Source organism: Sciurus carolinensis (genome assembly GCF_902686445.1).
Source record: "Sciurus carolinensis chromosome 14 unlocalized genomic scaffold, mSciCar1.2 scaffold_124_arrow_ctg1, whole genome shotgun sequence".
Taxonomy (NCBI): domain Eukaryota; kingdom Metazoa; phylum Chordata; class Mammalia; order Rodentia; family Sciuridae; genus Sciurus; species Sciurus carolinensis.
This window is the reverse complement of record NW_025920109.1, coordinates 411,685-435,981: the sequence shown is the minus strand read 5'-3', so window position 1 is coordinate 435,981 and position 24,297 is coordinate 411,685. Positions and strand designations below refer to the sequence as shown.

Below are 24,297 nucleotides of genomic sequence, written 5' to 3'. Positions count from 1 at the left end.
GTTTTTTAAGTTCTTTATAAACTTTGGAGATTAGTGCTGTGTCTAAAATATATGTGGAAAAGATATTCTCCCACTCTGTAGGCTCTCTTTTCACATTATTGTTTCCCTTGCTGAGAAAAATCTTTTTAGAGTCTATTCCATTAATTGATTCTTGCATTTATTTCTTATACTGTGGGGGAATCTTGTTAAGGAAGTCTTGTCCTAAGCCAATGTTATGGAGATTAGGTCCTACTTTTCTATTTGGTGAAGGGTCTCAAGCCTAATTTCTAGATCCTTAATCTGTTTTGAATTGAGTTTTGCACAGGGTGAGAGATAGGGGTTTAATTTTATTTTACTGCATGTGGATTTCCAGTTTTCCCAGCATAATTTGTTGAAGAGGCTATCTTTTCTCCAGTGTTTGCTTTTGGCACTTTTGTCTAGTATGAGATAACTGTACTTATGTGGGTATGTCTCCGTGTCTTCTATCCTGTACCATTGATCTACCTGTTTGTTTTAGTCTCAATACCATGACATTTTTGTTACTATTTCTCTATAGTAGAGTTTAAGGTCTGGTATTGTGATAACTCCTGCATCACTCTTCCTGACCAGGGTTGCTTTGGCTATTCTGGGTCTTTTCTTCCAGAAGAATTTTATGATTGCTTTTTCTGTTTGTATGGGAAATGTCATTGGGGTTTTAATTGGAATTGCATTAAATCTGTATTACACCTTTGGAAGTATGGTCATTTTGATAATATTAATTCTGCCTATTTAAGAACATGGAAGATCTTTCCATCTTTTAAGGTCTTCTTCAATTTCTTTCTTTAATGTTCTGTAGTTTTCATTGTAGAGATTTTTCACCTCTTTGGTTAGATTGATTCCCAAGTATTTTATTTCAGATTGATATCTCTGATAAACATAGACAAAAAAATCCTTAACAATATCCTGGTAAATCATATAAAAAACAACTTCCCAATACAATAGAGCATCATTGTTTCAGATACTTGTTAGACTATATATAACTGATGGAATCAGGATTTCTCCAACTTTTTTTTTTAATTCAGAAGCTGAAGACTTTATGGAAGTAGACTACTTACCCCAAGATCAACAAAATATGAATTAATTACTAAGCCAAATGAATCAAAATAACTAATCCAACTGTGACTAATGTTCTTTTTAGTGCATATGAGAAACTTCCTTTTTAAAATATATTCCAAATGTTTAATTTAGAAGAATTTGTACAAATTAGAAAGAAACATTGTTTAATGGCATCTGTGTCAACTGATCCTTTGAGTTTGTGAAAAAAAAAACAAAGATTTTTTTTTTTTTCAGGTACTGGGGATCGAACTCAAGGCCTTGTGCTTGTGAGGCAAGCACTCTACCAGCTAAGCTATCTCCCCAGCCCCAAAGATCTTAATATAGGTTTATAACCTAATTAATCACCAAGAATTATCCTTAAATAGTGATTGGTCTAAAAATTTGCTCAGAACAATTTAACAATGGTTAAACATAATACAAAATTCTTTTACTAATTTTTTTTTTTTTACTTTTCAAGATTCTGTAGTTAGAAATACACAGTAAGAATCCTTACTCTTCCTGTCATAACTATTACAGTTTGGATCCAAAATGTCCCTCAAAGTCTTATGTGTTAACGGTCGGGTTCCTGATACAGTATTCGGAGATGGACATTCTGTATAGTGGTTGGATCATGAGACTCTAACTTCATCAGTGAATTAATCCATTGATGAATTAGAAAATGGTAGAAACTGTAGGAGGTGGGGTCTAGTAGGAGGAAGTAGGTGACTGGGGGTATGTCATGGAAGGGTATATCTTGCCCTAGGCTCCTTCCTCACTCTCTCACTCTGCATCCCAGTCACCACGAGCTGAGCTGCATTCTTTGTTAGACACTTCTGCCACCATATTTTTCCTTGATTCAGGCCCAGAAACAATGGAGCCAGCAGGTAATAGATTGAAACCTTTGAAACAAAGAGCCAAAACAAGTCTTTCCTCTTCTAGTTGATTCTCTCAGGTATTTTGTCACAGCAACAGAAAACTAAAACAATGACATAATTAAATATATTATATCCATGACCAAGGCACAAGTCTTATTTAATTTGGCATAAAAGCTCACTATTAAGGAAAAAGAGTTTTGCTTTACCTACAGAAATGATGCCTGCTAGGCCCTGTCATAGAAATAGTCTCTTACCCTTACAGAATCCCAGACTCTCCTGTAGGTAGTAAAAGATGTTTCTTCCTATTGGCTTGCAACATTGAAGAATGTGAGTGGGGAGGGAGGAAGGAGCCTTATGGTTTTAGGTGAAGCAGATAAATCCTGGTAAATACTCATTCTGAATCCTTAATCTTAGTAAAACTAAAAGAAAATACTACTCACACCCAAAACAGTAAATTACAATCTATACACTTTACAAAGCTTCCAAAAAGAAGTTAATTCTCAGTCTTTAGTATCTAGTTATATTGCCTACATATTAACAAGGATATTTATGTACATGATTAGCACTTCTGTTTTAAAATTTCTTTTTAGTTGTAGATGGACAAAATACGTGTATTTTATTTTTATGTGGTGCTGAGGATTGAACCCAGTGCCTCACACCTAGGCAGGCACTCTAACACTGAACTACAACCCAGCCCTATAATTGGCACTTCTTATATATCTTTATAAATAATATTTGTCAAATAAAAATTCAAAGTAATTATGTTGAACCAGAAAATTGCTAGGAAATTAGGTAAATTAAACCATGTCTCAGAAGTAAAATTTTGGCTACAGAGAGGAACTAGGGTAGCAAAAGTAACCTTTTGGACTAACATGAGTATGAATGATTATGTAAACCATACTCCACCAAAAAAAAAAAAAATAGTTAATAAAAAGATCAGGTGCATCCGGTTTATCACTGGTCTTCTAAAATAAATTAAAACTTGAACATTACTTATAAGCTTGGATTCTTGAACAAAGACAGCCTTATTATTTCCTTCATGATCTAACTGATATTCTTCTATTTAGTAGCTTTCTCTCTTTTCTGTAAGTATTCTACATGGATTCCAATATGTGTATATAGCAAGAATATTATATGGAATCATTTTTTATTCAACATTTTGCAGTACCTTATAGTTATTATATTTTTGATGTTCCAGTGGTTTTTGATTTTACTAGAGGGACTTCATCCAGTTGCCATCTGTGACATTAGGAAATGTCCCTATTAATCTTTGGGCACAAGAAGGTGTTCCAAGTTCATCTTGCAATTTTATTTCCCCAACCCCAAAGCACATTTATTTTTTAGAAAAGGAATCTGACTTTCCTTTAGTAGGAAATGGTATTAAGAAACCAAGCCATGAACACTATATATGCTCACTGCTTGGATACCATTGCTTCAAGGCTCTAATAGTGGGTATCATGAATTGATATACCTATCTACAATTCCAACCCAACATCATAGGGTTCTTTTCTAACTTTTCCCATTTCATAATTTTGTCATCCTCTGCCAAATTTGATAACCTTGTTCCAGAAAAAAATCAAAGCATTTACTGATTTGCTCTATCTTGTAAGACTTACAAAACAGATTCAGAATTATTATCCCAATTCCTCTGCCACCAATAAACCTAATAAATACAGTTAAAGATGTCCTTAGGATATACTCCACTATAGAAAGAAAACCACTTCCTTCTAAATCTACTTGAACTAAATTTTATGTGGTTATATTATTATTTGATATATTGTTCATTTGTTCTGCTTTTGTTTTTAAGGTTAGCCTTTCCACTCTTTTTGGATATGTAAAATAGTGGTGTGGTTTTAAAAATAACTAGATTAAAATATATTTATAAATGTCAGTTTTTAAAAATACTCTTAGCTATCATTGGACACAATATCTCCATTTTACATATTTTTCACGTGGTGCTGAGGACAGAACCCACTCACTGCCTTGAACATGCTAGGTGAGTACTCTACTACTGAGTCACAACACCAGCCCTGAAAGTTCTTGTTACTTCTATGCCTTAGATTCATTCCCATGTACCCTTAGATTAAAAATCACTCCATATTCTGCCAAATATTGTTCCTGAAGGAACACTATATCTAATTAATATTATCTAACACCCTTTTCCCTTAACATACTCCTTTGTACCTTGCTTTTTTCTCCCTCACATAAAAAACCATATCTATACAAGTTCCAAGGGAAGTTCCTCACATTTAAGGCTGCAAAGTGTTCCCTTGTGTTTTTATGTGACTGGGTCATTCTTAATGTGGGAAATAGGGTCATTAAACCATGTGATCAAATAATATTTCCACAAGTACAGACCAGTCTTAGGAAGGAGAAGGTGTTTTTGAGAGCCATTTAGAGAAGAAGAGGGTGGGGATGGATTCCAGAAGAAGACACTTGCAGGAGGAGGTTGCTTAGTCCAGTGCCCAAATCACCTTCCTTTGTCCCAGCTGTGTAGAGCTCCAGCTTTATTCCCTAGGATCTTATCAGGACTTTGGCTGCCTCTCAGTACTGTCTCACTAAATAAATTTCTCACCCTCCCCAATTAAATTGCCTTTAATAGGTATCTGAGTCATCTTTCTTTTTTTCTTATTTTCTTCCTTTATCTTTTTAAACATGAGAAACGCACATGAATGTGTTCTTTTTTTTTAAGTTACTCACATGATACAAGAAAATACATAGATAAAAATTAAATTCTGCCTTTATACTCATTTCTCCTAGAGCAGCCACTGTTAATCATATATAAACTGCCACTCATGGCTCATTAATTCCTCACTGAACAGACTAGGGGACCTCTCCAAGATCTCTGTCTCCATTCAAGAGTTAGGAATGTCCAAATGCTCTGATGTTGGGTTTGTGCACAGGTACTTGCTATACAATTGAAAGCTTAAAGTAGAAGGAAGGGATAGCAGCAGGATAGAGCTCCTTGTAAGTCAGTTATTCTTCCACCTGCCAATGACTATGGAGACTCATATTCTGTATCCAAAAAACCAGAGAGTTGATTTCTCAACACTGCTTGTAACTAGGAGAGAGGAGCATACGTATGTCTTTCTGTATTTCCTCAGTCTTTGTTGGACTTCCCACTTCTCTGCAAGACAGCTGGCAGCTGCTCTAGCAGCTCTGGTCATTGTACTCTGTGCCCAATGTAGCCACAAAAGAGTGATGAGGGGGACTATTGCTGTTTCTCAATTGGGGTATTAAAGGAGCATTATGCAAGGTGGATCAATTTTGCTGGACTTGGCATGCCAGCTGTAAGCTGTGTGGAACCCAAGGTTCTTCACCTTTGAATCATCTTAGCTCTGGGTTTTTTCTGTGCCAGCCTAAGGCCTGCGTTGACCAAGGGAGGACTGTCTTTGGACACTCAGCCACTCAGCCACCTTATTCTATCTCCCCAGCAAAGATGCACACAGGGTTCTGACCTTAGAAGCAGTAGAGCAGCCTGCATTGGTGAACAGCATTTCCTCACCTTTGTTTCAGACTGTGGCACCCTTCCCAATGTTCTGATAATCTGTGCTGAATAGAGATCAAGGAGCAGTTGAAAGTGAGTAGTAGTAGCAAAGGAGGCAGAAGAAGAGGAAAATGGGGAATAAGACCAAAAGGGAGAAAAGGGATCAGGGATAAAGGAGAGGAAAGGGAAGTATCAGTGAATCCCAAATCCACTTCTGAAGGTCATCAGCACTCTCTGGGTAATTAATGGGAAGAGAACAATTGCAAAGAAGAATAAAAAAAAACTTTTAGGGGGTGGAGCAGGAATTTTATGTCATGGTAGGAAATTCTAGCAACCTAGGAGGAATAGGTGGGTTTGGTGGAGGCCTAATACAATTGCATATCCTTAATTTCAAAGTGGATCTAATCTCATTCTCTGAAGTACAATCCTAATGGAATGAGCAGAGGGAAGGGGAGGAGTGGGGGGCATGACTCCTCCTCTCATTGTAGACTGATGGTACCTGGGTCCTGTCTGACCAGGAAAAGCACCTGTGGAAGAAATTCTAGAGTACAATGGAAGCTGAAGAAAGGATTTGCAAACCTACAGTGAGGTGAGCAGGTGAGGTTGTTGTGGTTCCATGGTGTAATGGTGAGCACTCCAGACTCTGAATCCCATGATCCGAGTTCAAGTCTTGGTGGTACCTTTCCATTTATTTGGGATAAAAGCCATTTCCTTTCATTCTGTGAGACATGGTTTCTGCTTCTACAACCTGCTTTACTGGACAGGAGGGTTTCTATCTAGGGAAGGAAGAGCTGAGGTAGCAGATATTCCAGGTTCCCAAGTCCTTTGCATCACATAGCCCTTGTCCCATGCCCTGTTTCTAAGCTCATTAATTTGGATACCTGGGGACCATCCTTAGGATGCAATCACTGTGAAATTGGGACACATCAAATCTGGGCATCCAAGATTAGGGTGTCTTGTTCTCAGCAATTCTGCTGACTCCATGCTCACTGACATTGGAGGTCCCCCCACCTCAGCCAAGGTGCAGAGTGACCTGGAAAGCCTCCCTGGGTCCTCAGGTGACCTTCAGCCTCTGACCACAAAACTCTTCACCCCGGGTTTTATCCCACCCCAAGTCCTCCTCATATTTGAACCTATCGTGCTGTTTCTGTACAATTACTTGAAATACGAAATAGCAGTCCTTAGCTTAGTGACAAGGTGATGAGACTTAATTTCCTCTCCTGGGTTCGAGCAAGTTGGGTGCATTTTAGTTGGTTTTATTGGATTCTTACCTGTCACCGTTTTGCCTGAATAATCCCAAGTATCAGAGTCTCTATTGAGGCCAGTAGGGCGGCAGTTGCCCAGAATTTTGCACCCCAGTGTACAGAATCCACTGAAGCCTCGAACTCTGCCAAGTAGAGAACTGGGCATGCATTTGTGTGTCCCAGGGACTGAGTCTCGATGTCCCAGTGGAGTTTGCCCTGGGTGGAGGTGAAAGGAGCCTGAGCAGCTCCAGGGACGTGCCTCAGAATCACAGGACTCCCCCTGCTTTTGCCAGACTCTGCGCCCAAGACAACACTGGAGACAATCATGAAAAGTTCTTTTCAATTCCTTCCTATTCACGAAAATAACTTGGATGATTTTAAAGATCTTTCTACCTAGTTAAGATGTTCTCCACCATATGCTTCAGAGATTTTTTTCTTCCATTTTTAAAACTTTCCATGGTTACAAGACTGGAAAATATAAACTCCTCAAAATAGAGTGAGAGGAGGAGCTCATTTTGGAGTGTTTAAAAAGAAAGTCATAAGCCATGAAAGGAGAAAGGAGCAAGGGAAAGAGAATGAGAAAGAAGAGGACCAGCAAGGAGACAAGAGGGTAGTAGTTGATGTGTTGGAGACACAGAATTTGCCCACTATGAAACCTCTCTCTTGAAGGTCTTTGAACCCTGACATATCCACCCAAGAAAGCTGTCCACCCAGAAAGCCTGAAGCTGTTTGTTTTGTTTTTGCTAATTTGCTTTTCAGTCTTCTTAGTAGTATAGGAAAATCCCTTATAATATGTGTAGTTGCTAAATCAGAGTCCCACTTTCTTTAACCAATTATGTCTTGCCATCTCATTTATGAAACACCAAAAATTTTACATTGAACCATAAATATAGAACTTCTGTAACTTTGAAATAAATATTTGCATTTTTAGAATTCTAATATTCTGAGAAATGTAATAGAAAAATGATCATTGATGATATTTACAAATATTACTAATGATGTTATTAATGATAATAAATTATATAATAAGCTCTAGAATAAACTTCTCAAACTATTAATACACCTGTCAATTTCATTGAAATATTGGCAGAATTGAAAACTTGTAATTTAATGGCTTAAATTTGACTGGCAGGTACATGATTTCCCCCTCCCCTCATCATCTTTCCTTTCAGACAGGCTGCCTTCTGGGCTTGGAGAGGTTAGATTAAGGGGAGAGATTCAGGACTTGAGGCCATCAAATCAAGGACTAGTTGTGGCTGGAGATTCAGGGACAGGAATCCTTTCAGTAGATAGTACACTATGTAAATAAAAGTTTATTTTTTTAGGATTCTCTTAAGAGTAGACATTCCTACTCTTAAGCCTTCACCCCAGATCCTCCTGTTCTCCTCCTCCTTGAGAATTGTTTAGTCCTTATTTAATTGTTTTTTAATGCAATTGCAAGTTTGTAGTCATGAAATGAAATTCTTACAATTTTTAAGGCTCATTTTACAATTGTTTTAGTCAAAAACTAGTTAGGAAAAAATCTATGAATTTAGAGAAAAATATATAAGCACAAATATGACAAAGGACTTTTGACTAGAATATATAAAGAACTATAAAAATTAAATGGAAACACACAGCAACAAAAATGACAAAAAGGCAAAAGACACAAGCAGACATTTCAGCAGATGAGCACGAGTAAAGAAGTTTCACATCATCAGACAGAAAGGGAATGCAAATTAAAATCACAGTGAAACACCTCTGCACTTCCATTAGAAATATCAAAAGATGCACTATTCAGAGTAGCGAGTAACTTTTATACATTGGTGGTATAAGTACAAAATAGTACATTCACTCTGGAAAAGATTTGGAAGTTTCTTATCAAGTTAAGGATACTTATATGATCCAGAAGGCCCACTCTTGGACATCTGTACCTTACAAAATAAAGACTTATGTTCACACAAAATCCTCTACAGGGATGTTCATACCAGTTCTAATAGTAGTAGCCTCAAGCTAAAATCAACACAGAAGTCTTTCAACTGATTAATGGAAAAACAGTGATATTTCCACTGAATGGAACCCTCAGCAAAAATAAAGGAATGAGCCAGGCATGGTGGCCCACACCTGTAATCCTAGCATCTCTGGAGGCTGAGACAGGAGTTTCAAAGTCAGCCTCAGCAGCAGCAAGGCATTAATCAAATAAGTGAGACCCTGTCTCTAAATAAAATACAAAATAGGACTGGGTTTGTGACTCAATGGTTGAGTGTCCCTGAGTTCAATCCCCAGTACCCAAAAATATAAAGAAAGAAGCAAACTATTGATATGTGGAACAATTTGGATGAATCCCAAAGTCATGTATTGAGTGAAAGAAGCCAGTCCTTACTAGTTAGGTATTATAAGATTCTGTTTCTATGACATTGTCAATAAGACAAAACTATAGTGATGAATAGATTGGCAGGTGCCAGGCTAGTTTGGGGGAAAGATGTGATGATAAAGAGAGAGCATGAGAAAGGTTTTGCAAGAGACAAAACTTGTGTTCTGATTATGGTGATGACTACACTAACCTTAACATGTTAATAGTCACAGAGTTTTTACCAGAAGAAAACAGCAGTTTCACTTTATAGTCATTAAACAAACAACAAAAGTCCAAGGACTGAGCAAACTGGCTGATGAAAAATGGGTTCTGTTGTTTCCTAGCAGAAAGAAGTCAGTTGCTCAAACTTTCAGCAACAATCTACTTTCCATGGAAATGCAGGATTCTTTTCTTGAGTCTTATACATACATTACAGTTAGAAATCTCAGGTACAAGGTCTCTTGGGTTACCTTTCCTTGCTCACAGTCTATCCTTGGTGCTTTCTCCCTTGGTACTTGAAAGAACAAGACTTATCTGCAGACCTGTGAACTGAGTGATGTACAGAGTTTCCCCCACATTAAGGGAGGAACAAAGACTGGAATTCCCCTACAAGGCCACCATGAGAAGCCACTCCTCCTGTTCAGTGTCTCCATATCAAAAGTTGAAAATTCCATGATATTGTCAGCTTAATTGGAGATTGTTAAGAAAAAAGCAGCAAGTTTCTTAATTCATTTGATTTGGATTCAAGCCAAGGCTGCTATGGCCACGACTAACCATTCATAACATGATCACAGAGCAAGGTGGTTCATCTTCTGTGTTTGGAGCCTGAGAACTGAGGATAATCTGCATTTCCCAGTCTGAGGAGACTGGTGGAGGGACTGTGCTCATCATCAGACAGAGATACCTTAAGCTAGGGCAGTTCTGGTGGGAAGAGAGGAAGGGGCATCTTTTAGAGAAAAAGTACTGAATTTCAGTCTTCAAAAGGAGTGAAGCCTGACCATTAGCAGCTGAGGATGGTTGGTCTCAAAAAGAGAACAAAAGTCTATGCAAAAACTTGCAGATTCATTAAAATCATAGGATTATGGTAAAGGCTCTTTATGTGGAGGAGGTGGAAAACCTGATACGGGATCTTCAAAGAGGAAAGTCTTCATGGTGATGCAGAAACCCACTGGTTAACCTACCTACCACTACCCCCAGTGTGGCTGTCCTGCAATCCCACAAGGGGATCCACCCTGGCATCTCCATCTGGACTAGTCCTTGAGGATCTTCAGGACCTTGGTGCCATGTCCTCTGAAACTCTGTCCTGCAAGCAGTTGCCCTGCAAGGGAAGAGAAGTGGGAAGGAGGCTGCTTGCTAGGAAACTCCAAGGAATCCAGCAACATCCTGACTTGGCTCTTAGTCACTATAAAACCTATCCTATTCTCCCAATAATGACAGGAAAGCTTACAAGAACAAATGCCTGAAGATTAGGTAGAGTCAGGTTACCTAACATGTTCAAAGCTCTGTGTTCTGTCTCCACACTATAAAGGAGGGAGAGAGGGATACATGGGTTGGAGGCATTAAAATCAAACACAGAAATGCTGCAGAATTATGACCCTAGGTGACAGGAAATGGCAGTCAAATTATCTTATGAATGACTGGTTTCTTCATATTTCTATCTCTCCCACTCTCACCTTTGCTTTTTGGGGCAACTTTCCTTTCTCCCTAAGCTACCTTCCTTCCATCTTCACCACCATTTCAGACTTTCCAAAGAAAGTTGTGATAACCACTTGTATTTTGTAGTCTTGTAGGTGCTGAAAGTTTCAACATGAGAGAGATTTGGTGATGATAATTTTAGCTATATGTAAAGGATAAAAGTATTTATATCTGGTCATATACTAAAGTTTCTTCCACAATCAGGAGATAAAAAGCTGCACCAATGGATGAAGGGATTAAGGATCCTGAGAAACAGCATTGCTTACATGGTTTATTTTCTGTTCAGAGAAGCACAGGGAAATGACTGTATTATAAGATGTGTGTGTGTGTGTGTATGTGTGTGTGTGTGTGAGTGTGTGTGTGTGTGTGAGTGTGTGTGTGTGTGTGTGTGTGTGTGTGTGTGTTAGAAAGAGAGGGAAGGGGAGAGAGAGAAATAGAGAAAAATCTCTGAATGTATTATATAATGGCATCAGCTTTTTTCAGTGTTACAGACATTTCATGCCCAGTGTGCAAATTCTTGGTCCCTCCCCCACCAGGATTCTGTGGCAGAATGCCTTTTTTTATGGAGTACTTATTGGGTGCTCTCAGGCACCAGGTCCTGCACTAGGGGAGGGGTGGCATGTGGAACAAAGTCCAGTTGCCTGACTTGTGGACTCTACCTCTGGAGGTATAGAGGCAGCATATAGAGGCAGCATATAAAGGCACAACCATGTCCCTCCTACATGGTAGACTATTGGGTCCTGGGAGACTGAGAGTGAATTTGAAAAGTAAAGCACACTGAAGAAAGGCAGATGGGTTATATCAGACCAAGGGGCTATGACTGTGACCTGCAATAAAGCAGTTTCTGAGGGAAGAGGAATAGGTGGAGAAGGTCATGGATTAGCATTTGGGTGTCAAGTGACTCAGCCATTTATGTCCAAAACTAAATTTGACCAAAGACAAGTCTGCAGTACCAGTGGATTTTTGAAAATGTTTTCAGAGTAGAATAAGGAGTTGTGGAACATCTTCTCCCCCCACAGTTACAGCTTATGATTCCACAGTGGTGTTTTTTCTCTGTGCTATAATCAGCACATGGCTGTTAATGGAAAAGATAGGTGGTTCAAGACCATATTAGGATGTTTTAGTCCTCATCTAGATTCTTATTCAGCTTCTGATTCTCTCTCAAAATTTACCATTCTCTGAAGATTCCTTTTATCTTTCATCCTGTAATCCTCCATTCCTCCCGGTCTCCTTCTTCTTTGACCTGTGGTTGCTGCTGGGATGTTGTGAGAGCTCAACAGTTGTATTCACTGAGTTATGCCCTGTGAAGTGGTTTCTTCCTGTACTACCAGATGCCACTGTTTTCTTTTCCCTGTTCAGAGCACAAAGGCTACCTCAACCTATCTGGATTCCAGGGAATATTCAGGGCTCATTCATGGAAATAAGATATGACTCTGAATCCAGATTCATGCACCCTAAAAGGAGTATTGACTTTGCCATCACAGGATGCCACCAACACTTTGATTTGGGGATGTCCCATCTGATATTTGTTTAAGAATATTTGTAGGTTTAGATATAAATTGAGCAGATTGTACAGAGTTTCCACATGCTCCTCTCCATGCACACATTTTTCCTATTATTAGTATCTTGTTTTAATATGTATACTTGTTACAATTGATGAAAAATATTTTTATATCTTTATTAATTAAAGTGCATGGTTTAAATTAGATATTATTTTTTGTGCTGAATTGTTCTGTGGGTTATGACAAATGTGGAATGCCTTTAACCACATTACAGTTTTATATAGAATATTTTTACTACTAAAAATTTCTCTGTGTTTCACCAGTTTGTCCTCCCTCCTTTCTCACCCTTGGCAACTGCTTATCACTTTACTATTTCTATGGTTTTGACTTTTCCAGAATATCCTAGAGTTGGAATGGGATGTCAGATAGTATATGAATTTTAACACTGACTTCTTTCTCACATTAGATAAAGTTCCTCCATTTTCTTTCAAGGCTCCATAGCTCACTACATTCTGTTTCTTAATATTCTTCCATTGTAGGGATACACCACAGTTTGTTCATCCATCACTTAGTGGAGGACATCTTGGTTACTTCTAGTGTTTTGAAAGTTATGAATAAAATTACTGTAAGTATTCATGTAAAGTTTCCTTGTGTATATCCTTGAAAAACTAGCCAGAGCAATTTGGCAGACCAAAATATTAAAAGGATATAAATAGGAAGAGAAGAACTCAAACTATCACTATTTGCTGATGACATGATGCTATATTTAGAGAATCTATGAAACTCCACCAGAAGATTTCTAGAAATAGAATTTCTGAATTCATAAATGTATTCAGCAAGATAGTAGGTTATAATGTCACCACACACAATCTAATGCATTTCTATTCTTAAGTGATGAATCTTCTGAAAGTGAAATTAGAAAAACTACTCCATTCAAACAGCCTCAAAAAATATAAAACACTTGGTAATCAATCTAACAAAGAGATGGAAGATCTGTACAATGATAACTATGGAACCCTACAGAAAGAAATTTTTCAAAGCCTTAGAAAGATCTTCCATATTCTTGAGTAGGCAGAATTAATATTGTCAAACTGCCCACACTTCCAAAGGCAGTATGTGTATTTAACACAATTCCAATTAAAATTTCAATGACATTCATCATAGAAATAGAGAAATTCATTGTGAAATTAATCTGGAAGCATTAAATAACAAGAATAGCCAACACAATCCTGGGTGGGAAGCATGATACAGGAGATATCACAGTACCAGACTTAAATTCTATATTGAGCAATAGTAACAAAAACTACATGGTACAGGCACAAAAATAGACAGGTAAACCAAAGGTAGAGAAAAGACGACACAGAGGCAAACCCACATAAATACAGTTACCTCATACTAGATAAAGGTGCCAAAAACTTCCAATGGAAAAAAGCCTTTTCAACAAATGGTGCTGCGAAAACTGGAAATCCATATGCAGTAAAATGAAATTATAACTATATCTCTCACCCTGCACAAAACTCAACTCAAAATGGATCAAGGACCTAGGAATTAGACCAGAGATGGTTCACTTAAATCATCATGATGGTTTGGGACAAGACTTTTTAAAATAGTCTCCCAGAGCATAAGAAATAAAAGCAAGAATCAAAAAATGGGATGGATTCAAACTTAAAAGCTTTTTCTCAACAAAGGAAACAATCCATAATGTGAAAAAAAAAAAAAAAAGCCTACAGAGTAGGAGAAAATCTCTTCTACATGCACTTCAGATAGAGCACTAATATCAAAACTTTATAAAAAACTTGCAAAAGTTTACACCAAAAACAGAAACAACCCAATGAGTACATGGGTTAAGAAACTGGGCAGGGGTTGGGGAGATAGCTCAGTCGGTAGAGTGTTTGCCTCTCAAGCACAAGGCCCTGCACTGCAAAAAAAAAAAAAAAAAAAAAAGAAAGAAAAGAAACTGGGCAGACACTTCACAGAATTTCTAGAGGTGATGTACAAATATAGGAAAAATTATACCTCATCTCGAGTAATTAGAGAAATGCAATTAAAGTTAACCTAAGATTTCATCTAACTCCAATCAGAATGGTAATTATCAGGAACACAAGCAATAATAAATGTTGGTGGGGTTGAAAATTGTTGCAGTCACTCTGGAAAGCAGTATGGAGATTCCTCAGAAAACTTGAAATGGACCCACCATTTGACCCAGCTATCCTGCTCCTCAGTTTATACCGAAAGGTCTTAAAATCAGCATACTACAGTGACACAGTCACATCAATATTTATAGCTGCTCAGTTCATGATAGCAAGATTGTGTAACCAATGTAGATTCTCTTCAATTGATGAATGGATAAAGAAACTGTGTTATATATACACAATGGAATACTACTCAGTCATATAGAAGAGTAAAATTATGGCATTTACTGGTAAATGGATGGAGTTGATGGATATAATGCTAAGTGAAATATGCAAATCACCCAAAACTAATGGCTGATTCTCTTATCTGATAAGTGAATGATGAGACATAAAATGGGGGGTATGGGGGGAGGTGAAGAATGGAAGCACTTTGAATTGTGTAGAAGAAATGGGGTGGGAGGGGGTAGGGAAAAGAGAGATAGTGAACTGAGACAGACATTATTACCCTATGTTCATGTATGATTACACAATTGGTGTGAGTCTGCATTGTGTACAACCATAGAAACAATAGTTGTACCCCATTTGGGTACAATGAATCAAAATTCAGTCTTTAAAAAATATAATATATATATATATTTATATATTATATATACTTTAAAAATATTGCCTTGTCAGGGTATATTTGTCAATATTGATGTATCAATTTTGATGGGTCAATGTAGATTCATTCATATCAACCATAGGGGTAAATTTGTTATTGACTACCCATTGGGGTAGATTTTTCAAAATCAACTCTTTGGTGTATATTAGTCAATATTGATTCATTGGTGTAGATTTTTTTCATATTGACCAAACTGAATAGATTCCTCAATATCAACTCAAATGTTTTAAATAATTGACATCAACTCAAGTCGGTAGATTCATTGAAACCAACTGATCAGTCTAGATTTGGCTACATTGACACATTGTGGTAGATTCATTGATATCTACTCATTGGTGTAGATTTGTTAATGTTGTCCCATCAGTGTATATTCATAGATATCAATAAGAAGGTGTAGTTTCATTGAAATTAATTCTGGTTTACATTGGTCAAAAAAACCTCAATGAGGTAGATCCATCAATATTAACCTGTCAGTCTTGATTCATCAATATTGACTTGACAGGGTAGATTTATTGATATCTTCTCATTGGTGTAGATTCATTGACATCTACTCATTGGCATAGATTTGTAGATAACAATCATAAGGGGTATATTTGCTAATATCAATCCATCAGTGTAAACTCAAAAATATCTACTAGTTGGTGTAGATTCATTGATATTGATCTCTCAGGGTAGATTTGCCAGTATCTACTCTTCAGTGTAGATTCAGTGATATTGACCAATTAGGGAAGATTAATCAATATTGACCTGTAATGAGAGATTTGATGATATCAACTCAACTGAGTGAATTCATCAATTTTAACTCACTGGTAGAGATTCATAAAGATTGACTCACCTGGTTACTTTCATTGATATTGTTATGTAAGTATTAATTTGTAAATGTTGATTCATTGATATTGACCCATCAGGGTATATCCTTCAATATTGAGTCTTCTGTGCATATTCATCAATATCAACCTGTTGAAATAGATTTATCAATATCAACACTTTGTTGTAGATTTGATCATCAGGATGGATTTGTCCATATTGACCCATCAGGCTTCATTCCTCAATATCAACTCTATTGGTTAGATTCATTAATATCAACTCCCTGATTAGATGCATCAATATCAACTTAACTGGTTCAATTTGTCAAAATGTACTAAGTGGGGTAAATTTGTCTATATCAACAAATGGGGTTGTACTTGTTGAAAACCCTTTGGTGTAGATGGATCAAAATAGACTTGTCAGGGTAGATTAGTTCATATCAACCTTCAATTGTTCAATATTGACTCTTCTTGTTGGATTCATCAATATCAACCCATCTGTGTAGATTCATCAAAATTGACTCATCAGCATAGATTCATCAATAGTGACACTTCAGTGTATATTCTTTTATATTGATGACTCTATTGATTTGATGATGTATCATTGATATAAAACTTATGGGGTAGGGCCATCAATATTGAATCACCTATGTAGATTAATTGGTGTAGATTCATCAGTTTTGATACATCACTGTAGACTCCTCAAATTTGACTCAAAGGTTAAATTTGCCAATATTTATTCATCAGTGTAGATTCATCTATACTGACTCTTCAGGGTAGATTTGTCAATATTGACTCTTTGAGGTAGATTCCTCAACATTGATCCATCAGGGCAGATTTATTGATATTGACTGGACTGGGTAGATTTGTTGGTATCAACTCATCAGTGTAGATATGTTGATATTGATATGTCAATATAGACTGGAGTAGATTTATAAACAATGACTCATTGATATTGATGCATAAACATTGATTCATTGATGTAGATTCACTGACATCAGTGTAGATTGTCAATATTGACCCATTGGGGTAGATTTGTTGATATTGACTTGGTATGGATTCTTGATTTCAAATTGATGGTGTTGACTCATTAATATTGATTCCTCAGATAGATTCATTGATATTGACTCACCAGTAAAAATTCATCAAAAGCAATCACCCAGGGTAGATTTATAGATGTCAAATCAATGGTAGATTCATTGATATCAACCCAACATATATATTAGTTGATACTGATTTGAAGGCATGGATTCATCAATATTGACTTTTCAGTGTAGACCAGTCAATATAGATTCAATGGGGTATATTCATCAATATCAACTCAACAGGGTAGATTTATCAATATTGACTTGTCAGGGTAGATTTGTTGATATCAACCATAGGGGTAGATTCACACTGACATTGTCATGTCAGTGTGCATTTGTCAATAACAACTCAATGGGGTAAATTTGGCCATATCTACTCAATGGAGTTGATTTATCAATATCTGCTCATCATTGTAGATTCATCAATATCAATTCATAGGGATAGATTGATCAATATCAATCATCAGTGTAGATTCATTAATATCTACTTGTTGGTTTAGATTAATTGATATCAACCCTTAGGGGTAGATTAATCAAAAGTAACCAGTCATGGTAGATTTGTTGATGTTCATATGTCAATATTGATTTGTCAATTTAGATTCCTTGATATTGACCTGAAAATGTAGATTTTTCAATAACAACTCTTCTGGGTGTATTCATCAATATCAATCCATTAGTGTGGATTTGATAATATCTATCATGGGGAAATATTCACTGATATTTAATCATCAGGATACATTCATTGATATCAACCCATTGGGGTAGTAGCAGGAGTAATGGAATTGGTGAAACATTGTAATTGTCTAGCATAAGAGTTACTCTATTCCCAGAAGATTTGTGACTGAGATCAAGAATAGAGCTGAAAGGACTTTTGCACAGAGGCTCCTCATGCAGGGTTTTACCACAGCAGCTAAACATCCTGTGCCCTTGCCCAGAAAAATTCCCAGGCACCAGTCATGCCACAGTCATGAGGTCATCAGAGACCCCCAATCTCAATGACTACTCTCCCATCCTGTCACCACTCTGCACAGAAACAAACTCATTTGGATAGATTCATCTATATCAACCAATGGGGATAGATTTCTTGATATCAACTCGATGGGTTAGGTTAGATTTATCAATATTGATTCAATTGATTTGATTGGTTAGATTTGCCAAAACAATTCATTGGGATAGACATATCAATTTTGACCCATTGTGTTGATTCATCAATATTGACTTAATGGCATAGATTTATTGATATGGACCCATAAGGGTAGACTTATCAATATGAAACTGTAGGGGTAGATTTGTCCATATCAACACATCAGTGTAGATTCATCAATATCAACTTGTTGGAAAAATTTATTGATATTGATCTGTTAATATTTATTCATTGATGTAGACTCATCATTATTGACTTATCAGTGTAGATACATAGATATCAACTCATCAGGGTAGATTTGTTGATATCAGTTCTTCAGTGTAGATTTATAGATAGCAACCCATTTGTGTTGATTTGTTGAAATTAAACCTATGGTGTACATTCATCAATATTGACCTGTCAAGGTATATTTGTCAACATCAACCCATCAATGTAGTTTGGTCAATATTGACCCTTTGGGTTACATTTGTTCATATCAACACATTGAATTAGATTTGTCAATATAATACAAACATGAAGATTCACAAATATTGACTTGTGGTAAATTATTCATTATCAATTTGTCATTATCAATGATATGATGTAGATTCATTGATGCCAACCTTTTGGGTAGATTTGTGGATATCGACTTGTCACTGTAGATCATCAATATTGACCCATTGGTGTACAATCATCAATATCAATCCATCAAGATAGATTCATTGTATTGACCCTTTGAAGTATATTTACCAATATAGACTCTTTGGTGCATATTTATTGTTATTGACTTGTCTCTGTAGATTTCTCCACACCAACCAATTGTATTAGAACAGTCAATAACAACTTGATGGGATATATTCACTGATGTAAATCATAGGTATTGATTTATTGATATTGATTCATTGGTGTAGATTCTTTGATATCAACCAATTGGAGCAGATTCATTGATATTGACTCTTCAGTGTAGATCCAACATACCAACCCATTGGGTTAGATTCATGAATATCATCTTGATGGGGTAGATTCATTGACACTGACCTGTGTATGTTGAATCATCTATATTGACTCATCAGTGTACATTTGTTGATATTGAACTATTCATGTTGATTCATCAGATATTGATTTGTCAGTTTTGATTCATAGATGTAGTTTTATTTATATTGAAACATCAGGGTATATTCATCAATATCAACTCTTTTGGATAGATTCATTGTTAATGACCTAAGGGTAGATTTGTTTATATTGACTTTTTGGTGTAGATGAATCAATATTGAATCATTGGTGTAGATTCTTCCATATCTTCCCATTGGGTTAGATTCATCAAAATTGTTTCAATTGGATAGGTTTGACAATATCAACATATCAGGGTAGATTCTTTAATATTGACCCATTGGTCTAGATTCAGTGATACTGACTCGAAGGTGTAAAATCATCAATGTCACCTTAAAGATGCAGAGTCATCAATATCTATCTGTGAGTGCAGATTCATCAATATTGACTCAAAAGTTTAGATTCATCAACATCAAAAGTTTAGATTCATCAAAAGTTTAGATTCATTAACACTTTGGTAAGAAACATCTATGTGAACCCCTCAGCATAGATTTGTTGATATTGACCCACAGCCATACATTCATCAATATCAAGTCATTGGTGTAGATTGGTTGATATTGACTTGTTGGGGTATATTGTTCAATATTGATTTGCTGATATCAACTCTTCAATGTAGATATGTAAATACTGACTTAATGGGGAAGGTTTGTCAATATTTACTCACATGTGTAGATTAGTTGAAATTGGACCATTAATGTAGATTCATGGATTATGACTCATCAGGTTAGATTCATTAATATCTACTCACTGGTGTAGATTTGTTGATATCAACACATTGTGGTAGATTCATCGATATTGACTCAATGGGGTTTATTTTTTGATATTGACACATTGATATAGATTCATTGATATGGACATTGGGGTTTATTTGTTGATATAAACTCAGTGGGAAGATTTGTTGATTTTGATGGGTTGATATTTATTCATCAATGTAGATTTGTCAATATTGGTTCAACATGGTGCATCCATCAATATTGACTCGCCATGATAAATTCTTGATATCCACAATTGTGTATAGTTTGTTGATATCAAGTCATTAGGGTAGATTTGTCATTATCAACCAGTCACGGTAGGTTCTCTGATATCAACTAAACTAGGTAGATCCATCAATATTGATTTGTTGAAATCAATTGATGATGTAGATTCATCAGTATTGACTAGTCCATTGGTTGATATTGATGTGTCTGGATAGATTTGTTGCTATTGACTCTTTGGTGGAGATTTGTAGATTTCAACTTTAGGGATAGATTCATCAATATTGATTTATCAGTATGGATTTGTCAATGTAGATTCATTGATATCAACCCATTGGGGTATGTTTTTTGATATCTACTCTTCTGGGTATATTCATCAATATCTACCCTTCTCATCATTGTAGATTTGTTTATATTAGCTTGTCAGGGTAGATTTGTCAAGATCAACCCATCAGAATAGATCCATCAATATCAATGGTTTGATGTAGATTCATTGATATCAATACTTTGGTGTAGATTCATTGATATGAACTCAACAGGGTAGATTCATCAATACCAACCTATGTAGATTTGATGATAAAAACTTGACTTGTTTGATTTGTCAATATTGACTCAATGGTGGAGATTTGTAGAAATCAACTTGGAGGGGTAGATTTATCAATATTGATTTATTGATATGATTCATCAATGTATCAATTTATTTGGCTATATGTGCTAATCTCTACTCTTCTGGGTATATTTGTCAGTATCTACCTGTTGATGTAGATTCATCAATATTGACTCATTGGAGATGATTCATCCATATCAACTCAATATATAGATTCATCAATTTTTATTCTGGGTATATTCATTGACATCAACCCTTCATTGTAGATTAATTAAAATCAACACATCAGTGTAGATGTGTTGATATTGATTAGTCATTATCAGTTTTTCAATATAGATTTGTTGATATTAACTTGATAGGGTAGATTCATTAATATTGATTCATCATGGTAGATTCATTGGTATTGACTTTTCTCCTTAACCTGTACTTTTATAAATGCTTATTTTATATCTGTTAAATCTAATTCTTCTAATTTTAACTTATGGTATCCATGACATCCAAGATTTTAGATCAACCTACCTAATATTTTAGGTCATTATTTTTTGCTGAAGGCACATTCTATAAGAAATAGATATTACATTTAAACCATTTTAGAGAAATCAACACTATATTGATTGCTTGATCACTTAGAGAAATGAATAGTTAAGTAAATTAAAAACATTCATACTTTTATGTATTTAGCCAGTTTTACTCATGTGAACAGAAAGGCATTTGGGTCCATTTTATTGTAAATTTATTAATGCTTATTTTATATATATATATATATATATATATATATATATATGTCACCATATATATTTGGCACCATATACTTAATATATAGAAAAAAGCATATATGTAGATACAACATACAATAAACAGGTGTGCACACATATGCACAAAATTGATATAAACAAAGAATTTATAGCTTTAGATTTCCAGTTATGAAACAAAATATCTTCAGATGTTTATTGCACAGAATATCATACATAACCACTGAGAAATTAAAATAAAGCCTGTCACAAATTTTTATATAACATGCATAGGACCTGTGCAGTTGCAGACATAAAGTGTAGAATCTACCAGCCATGGGGAAGACTAAAATCAAAGGTTCATGTAGGTTACTCATTCTCCAAGGTGGAAAATTTACTCTCATTTTCACCATTGTATATTCTCCATCCTTAGGTATTCTCTAAAGGAATCTCTTCTTTTCCAGTGTTTTAATGAGTTAACTTTTGAAAAATTGGACTCTGAATAAAGACAGTAGAAGAAAACATTAGGCAAGAAACTCAAGGAACAAAACAGTACCAACTGATGCAGCACCAAAGTTGAATTCACAAAAATACCCTGAAGCTCAGAAGAAGACAGAGGCTTTGAAACATGACACAATATGAAATATTACACAACTGTATCAGATTACAGTCAGCTCACATATGAATAATTCTGGGAGAACACGAAGTCCTCAAGAGACTCTTTGCAAGGACAATATGTACATATCAGATCCTTTTAATTTTTCCTTACTGTGAATATCTGGAAAGAATAAAAAATGCATGAAAATTAGTGAATTCTTAGACATTCTCAGGCCTGGTGCACCTGGCCAATCCAGATTTCTTTCTTTCTTTCTTTCTTTCTTTCTTTCTTTCTTTCTTTCTTTCTTTCTTTCTTTCTTTCTTTCTTTCTCATCCTTTTCTTTAGCTCTTAATGTGGAACTAACTCAAAGAACAGAATTTCAAAGTATAGAAAAAGAGCAATCAATCTTTTAAATCCTACAGCAACTTTGATTTAAAAGTGACATCATATTGCCTCTGCTTTTGAATCAGTTTTGGCATTAGCTGATGGAGCTTTCATTATATAGGCTATTAGGCAGGCAGCAAAAAAAAGGGAATATATCATTTTGAACATGATACTCAGAAAACATAAATAGCACAGTTTGACCATTTTCCTCCAATTTTGTAAAACAAGTTCTTCTATAAGATAGGGTAATAATTTTTGGTTTTCTTCAGATGATTTTTTTTCATTCTCTTCCTGATAATCAAGCCAGGCTCAGGTGCAGAATAAACCTAGGATTTGTTCCTTAAAGTTTGGGGAGGTGTTTTCAGAGAAGTGTAACCTTGTATCCAATCTATGAGGCAGAAGGAAGACTAGGGATGTCTCCTGATATTTCCTGTCTTCTGTGAACCAGAGTGTGGAGAGTGGTGACAGAGGATGGTAGAGTAGTGATTGAGATTGAGGGTCCCTGATGACCTCATGGCTGTGGAATGCCTGGTGATTTGGAATGTTTCTGTGAAAGGGCAGAAGATGATTTGCTGCTTTCACAATACCCTTTATGAGCAGGCTCTATGCAAGAGTCCCATCAGCTCTGACCTTCATCTCAGGCACACAGCTCCTGGGAAGGAAGGAATTCTTTTGCTAGACAACCACAATGTTTCACCAGCTCCACTTCTCCAGTTCCTGCCTACCTAATAGTAATTTTTAACAATGGAATTTCTTGAGAGCTACACAAATCTCCTAAGACTGCATTTCAAAACTCTGTCTTGCAACTACAGAAAAGCAACATAGGATGTCCTAGTTTCTGTAACTTTCTGAATACAAGAATAATGGTTGCATAGACTTTAACTTGATAATGAGATATATATAAAGAAAGATTGCTGGCATAATTCTTTAGATCTGCATCTCCATCAGAGGGCAGAGCTCCACCTGATCCCAGCTTGATCTTCAAGGCATGTGTCTGTGAATATTTTCCAACCCCCCTCACCCCTGGCTGGACCTGGGAGTTTAGTTGCAGTGGTTAAGACAGTTGGTGTCCCATATGGATCCAGACACAGGGTAACTTTCTTCAGCCATTAGAATAGGGGACACTCCTGGATGTGCACCTTATAAATCAAAAAATTCCTCAAAGGCAAGAAGATCAGGGGAGTGAGTCAGAGTCAGGTATAAAATATGGTAAATACAGGATCCAAAGAAAGGTATCATTATGTGTCTGTCCTTAGAGATCTGCATAGGAAGAGCAATAGTTCAGTTAGACAAGAACAACTGTTAGAATTTATAAACTTTATTACTGAAACTCAGTCCCACTGTTGGTGAAGTCTCAAAATGGCTTTAGCAAGACTCCCTTGCTTTGCTTAGAAAACTAACAGAAAATGTAATGAGAATGCCCTCAATGTTGCTTTTATTGTGTAGTCAGGGCTGGGGATTCACTATGTTGTGGTTAGTCAATGCCAGAAGCATTCTGATTCAGTGTATATACACATAGTCAGAAACATTAACTTTGGAACATGTACATTTACCTTTTTATAATGTGTTTTCAGTGTGCTTTCTTTGTACTTTATGTAAATGGTCCTATGAAAAGGGCTATGTCTGCATTTATATCAGTTTTTTCTCTGCTGTGACTAATAGACTTGATCAGACCAACTTTAAAGAACGGAAATTTTATTTGAGGGTTCACAGTTTGAGATGTCAGTCCATGGAGAGCTGGCCCATTCTTTGGGCATTGAGATGAGGTTAAATATCATGGAAGAAGTGTGTGGTGTAGGAAAGTGGCTAATATGAATGAAGCAGAAAGAGAAACTCACTCACCAGATACACAATATATACCACAAACACATGACTCCAATGAAACATCTCCTCCATTA

General features: G+C 36.1%; 2 pseudogenes; one reads left to right on the top strand and one right to left on the bottom strand.

Moving 5' to 3' along the window:
- The window catches only part of LOC124973319 (5'-AMP-activated protein kinase subunit beta-2-like), a 31,135-nt pseudogene extending 24,519 nt beyond the window's left edge, over positions 1–6,616 (top strand).
- A 73-nt stretch (positions 6,617–6,689) lies between these two features.
- LOC124973318 (cyclin-dependent kinase 17-like) overlaps positions 6,690–24,297 on the bottom strand; it is a 148,614-nt pseudogene continuing 131,006 nt past the window's right edge.